Here is a 6425-nt window from a genome sequence, read left to right as displayed (position 1 = left end):
TTAGGGTTAGTGATTCAGTGATCTGGACCTACCTCAGTCTGTACATTAGGGTTAGTGATACAGTGATCTGGACCTACCTCAGTCTGTACATTAGGGTTAGTGATACAGTGATCTGGACCTACCTCAGACTGTACATTAGGGTTAGTGATACTGTGATCTGGACCTACCTCAGTCTGTACATTAGGGGTAGTGATACAGTGATCTGATCGCAAGACTTCGGGGAATTCTAAGTGAAGTGACAAACTGACACATTTTCTAACACATTTTAGGAAGCTTTATTTGACAAGTTGGCGACGGTGTTGCTCAAGATAAACACACACAGCGGCATTGTAGAAAAATACACTTCCCAATTTCACATGAACAAACAGAATATAACAGAGCAGTTAAATATAAAACACATTGAAGTCTTCACATCATTCATCATGAACATACCACTACAACTTTACTTCTGTTAGTAGTAATGAAGCCTTTACAGCTGATACTGTCAGCTGGTTCCAGTCAGTGGTGTCTGTATGTTCTCATGATAAACTAACTCTTGTTGTTGATAGTTCCAGTCAGTGGTGTCTGTATGTTCTCATGATAAACTAACTCTAACTCTGTTGATGGAGGTCAAGGCCGCAGCATCTAAAGAGAAGTACATGGTAAACTGACTCTCTCTGTTGTGGAAACTTCACACCTCTCTGTTGCTGATACTGTTGGAGGTCAAGGCCGCAGTTGGTTACGAAAAGAGGAGGGAGAGAGAAGAGAAGAGAAAGGAGAAGTAAAGAGATGGACTGACAGGGTTGTGGTTATTCACTGCTGCTGAAGAGAGCATCTTTTTCCATCCACCATGACGTTCTGATGATCAGGGTCACTAGGTAAAGAGAGAGGAGAGAGAGATGAGTGAGAGACAGAGAAGCTGATCCAGTCTACTACAGTGAAGACTTCAAACACCACAGGAACAGTTATAGACCCCAACAGGTCTCAGTGTTTAATGTGTAGTTAGATACATTTATACACCCCAACAGGTCTCAGTGTTTAATGTGTAGTTAGATACATTCATACACCCCAACATACAGCCCAATTATAATGACTGATTCAACCAGGTGTTTGACTGGTGTTTTAAGTGTTTAGAACTCTGAATGCACATCACACAGAATACGTGCAGCTGAAGTCGGAAGTTCACATACACTTGAGCCAAAATTATATAAACTCAGTTTTTCACAATTCCTGACATTTAATCGCAGTAAAAATTCCCTGTCTTATGTCAGTTGGGATCACCACTTTATTTTAAGAACGTGAAATATCAGAATAATAGTAGAGAGAATGATTTATTTCAGCTTTTATTTCTATTTTATTTCTTTCATCACATTCCCAGTGGGTCAGAAGTTTACATACACTCAATTAGTATTTGGTAGCATTGCCTTTAAATTGTTTAACTTGGGCCAAATGTTTCGGGTAGCCTTCCACAAGCTTCCCACAATAAGTAGGGTGAATTTTGGCCCATTTCTGACAGAGCTGGTGGAACTGAGTCAGGTTTGTAGGCCTCCTTGCTTGCACACACTTTTTCAGTTCTGCCCACAAATTTTCTATAGGATTGAGGTCAGGGTTTTGTGATGGCCACCCCAATACCTTGACTTGGTTGTCCTTAAGCCATTTTGCCACAACTTTGGAAGTATACTTAGGGTCATTGTCCATTTGGAAGAACATTTGCGACCAAGCTTTAACTTCCTGACTGATGTCTTGAGATTGTACTTCAATATATCCACGTAATTTTTCCCTCCACATGATGCCATCTATTTTGTGAAGTGCACCAGCCCCTCCTGCAGCAGAGCACCCCACACCATGATGCTGCCACCCCCGTGCTTCACGGTTGGGATGGTGTTCTTTGGCTTGCAAGCCTCCCCCTTTTCCTCCAAACATAACGATGGTCATTATGGCCAAAAAGTGTTATTTTTGTTTCATCAGACCAGAGGACATCTCTCCAAAAAGAACGATCTTTGTCCCCATGTGCAGCTGCAAACCGTAGTCTGGCTTATTTATGGCGGTTTTGGAGCAGTGGCTTCTTCCTTGCTGAGCGGCCTTTCAGGTTATGTCGATATAGGACTCGTTTTACTGTGGATACAGATACGTTTGTACCTGTTTCCTCCAGCATCTTCACAGGGTCCATTGCTGTTGTTCGGGGATTGATTTGCACTTTTCGCACCAAAGTACATTCATCTCTAGGAGACAGAACGCATCTCCTTCCTGAGCGGTATGACGGCTGCGTGGTCCCATGGTGTTTATACTTGCGTACTATTGTTTGTACAGATGAATGTGGTACCTTCAGGCATTTGGAAATTGCTCCCAAGGATGAACCAGACTTATGGATGTCTACGATTTCTTTCTGAGGTCTTGGCTGATTTCTTTTGATTTTCCCATGATTTCAAATGAAGAGGCACTGTGTTTGAAATACATCCATAGGTACACCTCCAATTGACTCAGATGTCAATTAGTCTATCAGAAGCTTCTAAAGCCATGACATAATTTTCTGTAATTCAACAAGCTGTTTAAAGGCACAGTCAACTTAGTGTATGTAAACTTCTGACCCACTGGAATTATGACACAGTGAATTATAAGTGAAATAATCTGTCTGTAAACAATTGTTGGAAAAATGACCTGTGTGTGTGTGTGTGTGTGTGTGTGTGTGTGTGTGTGTTGTGTGTGTGTGTGTGTGTGTGTGTGTGGCTGTGTGTGTCTGTTTCTCTGCATGTGTGTCTGTGTGTTTGGCTCAGTTTGTGTGTCTGTGTTCCGTGTGGCTCAGTTAGTAGAGAACGGCGCTTGGAAAAGTTCAATCATGTATCCGCTCACGGTTGTAAATCGCTCTGGACAAGTGTTTCTGCTAAATGACTCACTACTTACTGTAAGTCGCTAAATTACCAAAATATATATATTTTTAAATATACGTGTAAAATGTGTGACAGAGGGACAGAGGTGATGCTGTTCACAGAGAGACGTATCAGAGCAGGAGATCTGTGGCTGATTGAGGTTGTAGCTGTTTATATGTGTGTGTGTGTGTGTGTGTGTGTGTGTGTGTGTGTGTGTGTGTGTGTGTGTGTGTGTGTGTGTGTGTGTGTGTGTGTGTGTGTGTGTGTGTGTGTGTGTGTGTGTGTGTGTGTGTGTGTGTGTGTGTGGGGGAGGGGGAGCAACCTCTATTCTTAATGCTGTCAGTACGTTTCATTTGGTGACTTTGGGTCTTTTGAGCATCATGCTATACTGTTTAAATGTCAGCCACCAGACCAGAGCATCATGCTATACTGTTTAAATGTCAGCCACCAGACCAGAGCATCATGTTGTACTGTTTAAATGTCAGCCACCAGACCAGAGCATCATGCTATACTGTTTAAATGTCAGCCACCAGACCAGAGCATCATGTTATACTGTTTAAATGTCAGCCACCAGACCAGAGCATCATGTTATACTGTTTAAATGTCAGCCACCAGACCAGAGCATCATGTTATACTGTTTAAATGTCAGCCACCAGACCAGAGCATCATGTTATACTGTTTAAATGTCAGCCACCAGACCAGAGCATCATGTTGTACTGTTTAAATGTCAGCCACCAGACCAGAGCATCATGTTATACTGTTTAAATGTCAGCCACTAGAGCATCATGTAATACTGTTTAAATGTCAACCACCAGACCAGAGCATCATGTTATACTGTTTAAATGTCAGCCACCAGACCAGAGCATCATGTTATACTGTTTAAATGTCAGCCACCAGACCAGAGCATCATGTTATACTGTTTAAATGTCAGCCACTAGAGCATCATGTTATACTGTTTAAATGTCAGCCACCAGAGCATCATGTTATACTGTTTAAATGTCAACCACCAGACCAGAGCATCATGTTATACTGTTTAAATGTCAGCCACCAGACCAGAGCATCATGTTATACTGTTTAAATGTCAGCCACCAGACCAGAGCATCATGTTATACTGTTTAAATGTCAGCCACCAGAGCATCATGCTATACTGTTTAAATGTCAGCCACCAGACCAGAGCATCATGTTATACTGTTTAAATGTCAGCCACCAGACCAGAGCATCATGTTGTACTGTTTAAATGTCAGCCACCAGACCAGAGCATCATGTTATACTGTTTAAATGTCAGCCACCAGACCAGAGCATCATGTTATACTGTTTAAATGTCAGCCACCAGACCAGAGCATCATGTTATACTGTTTAAATGTCAGCCACCAGACCAGAGCATCATGTTATACTGTTTAAATGTCAGCCACCAGACCAGAGCATCATGTTATACTGTTTAAATGGCAGCCACCATAACCACAGCCATACTCTGGACCTGGTTATTACCGAGGGGCATTCTACTGGGCCCACCCATAACCACAGCCATACTCTGGACCTGGTTATTACCAAGGGCCTTTCTACTGGGCCCACCCATAACCACAGCCATACTCTGGACCTGGTTATTACCAAGAGGCTTTCTACTGGGCCCACCAATAACAGCCACACTATATTACCAAGGGCCTTTCTACTGGGCCCACCCATAACCACAGCCATACTCTGGACCTGGTTATTACCAAGGGCCTTTCTACTGGGCCCACCCATAACCACAGCCATACTCTGGACCTGGTTATTACCAAGGGGCTTTCTACTGGGCCCACCCATAACCACAGCCATACTCTGGACCTGGTTATTATCAAGGGGCTTTCTACTGGGCCCACCCATAACCACAGCCATACTCTGGACCTGGTTATTACCAAGGGGCTTTCTACTGGGCCCACCCATAACCACAGCCATACTCTGGACCTGGTTATTACCAAGGGGCTTTCCACTGGGCCCACCCATAACCACAGCCATACTCTGGACCTGGTTATTACCAAGGGTCTTTCTACTGTGCCCACCCATAACCACAGCCATACTCTGGACCTGGTTATTACCAAGGGGCTTTCTACTGGGCCCACCCATAACCACAGCCATACTCTGGACCTGGCTATTACCAAGGGGCTTTCTACTGGGCCCACCCATAACCACAGCCATACTCTGGACCTGGTTATTACCAAGGGGCTTTCTACTGGGCCCACCCATAACCACAGCCATACTCTGGACCTGGTTATTACCAAGGGGCTTTCTACTGGGCCCACCCATAACCACAGCCATACTCTGGACCTGGTTATTACCAAGGGGCTTTCCACTGGGCCCACCCATAACCACAGCCATACTCTGGACCTGGTTATTACCAAGGGTCTTTCTACTGTGCCCACCCATAACCACAGCCATACTCTGGACCTGGTTATTACCAAGGGGCTTTCTACTGGGCCCACCCAAAACCACAGCCATACTCTGGACCTGGCTATTACCAAGGGGCTTTCTACTGGGCCCACCCATAACCACAGCCATACTCTGGAACTGGTTATTACCAAGGGGTTTTCTATTGACATATCCTCTATTGATGTTGCTTTATCTGATCACCACTGGGGATTTTTTACTATCTTGTTGCCAGTACAAACATTTATTAAATAAAAACATTGTAAATCAATTGCAAACATTGGTGCCTTAGCTCCAGTAAAGTCGAAAACGGTCACATCCAAATGGAGAGTCCCTTGAATGAGTAATGAAACTAATAAATGAAAGAGAAATTGCAGAATGGCAGAGGGAAAGTGGAAGTCAAAGTTGCAGGTTCATTATGACATTCTGAGAGCATCATATATTACAAGGCCATTAGAAATGAGAGAGCATCATATATAGCAAGGCCATTAGAAATGAGAGAGCATCATATATTACAAGGCCATTAGAAATGAGAGAGCATCATATATAACAAGGCCATTAGAAATGAGAGAGCATCATATATAGCAAGGCCATTAGAAATGAGAGAGCATCATATATAACAAGGCCATTAGAAATGAGAGAGCATCATATATAACAAGGCCATTAGAAATGAGAGAGCATCATATATAACAAGGCCATTAGAAATGAGAGAGCATCATATATAACAAGGCCATTAGAAATGAGAGAGCGTCATATATAACCGTCATATATAACAAGGCCATTAGAAATGAGAGAGCATCATATATAACAAGGCCATTAGAAATGAGAGAGCATCATATATAACAAGGCCATTAGAAACTAGAGAGCATCATAGATAACAAGGCCATCATTAGAAATGAGAGAGCATCATATATAACAAGGCCATTAGAAATGAGAGAGCATCATATATAACAAGGCCATTAGAAATGAGAGAGCATCATATATAACAAGGCCATTAGAAATGAGAGAGCATCATATATAACAAGGCCATTAGAAATGCCAGATGGACTCATTTTACTAACTTGATCACTAATAATCAGAATAACTAGAGATTGCTCTTCTCAACATTTGATGGCCTGATAAATCCTACCTCCAGCAAACCTATGTGAACTTTCCTCCACATGTAAATTTGATGAG

General features: G+C 42.8%; 1 pseudogene; it reads right to left on the bottom strand.

Moving 5' to 3' along the window:
• Nucleotides 1-251: 251 nt before the first annotated feature.
• Nucleotides 252-6425, bottom strand: part of LOC135510172 (low affinity immunoglobulin gamma Fc region receptor III-A-like) — a 99264-nt pseudogene continuing 93090 nt past the window's right edge.

This window comes from Oncorhynchus masou, chromosome 23, assembly GCF_036934945.1.
Source record: "Oncorhynchus masou masou isolate Uvic2021 chromosome 23, UVic_Omas_1.1, whole genome shotgun sequence".
Lineage (NCBI taxonomy): Eukaryota > Metazoa > Chordata > Actinopteri > Salmoniformes > Salmonidae > Oncorhynchus > Oncorhynchus masou.
Note: the sequence above shows the minus strand (reverse complement) of the source record. Positions and strands in the feature narration are given on the sequence as shown.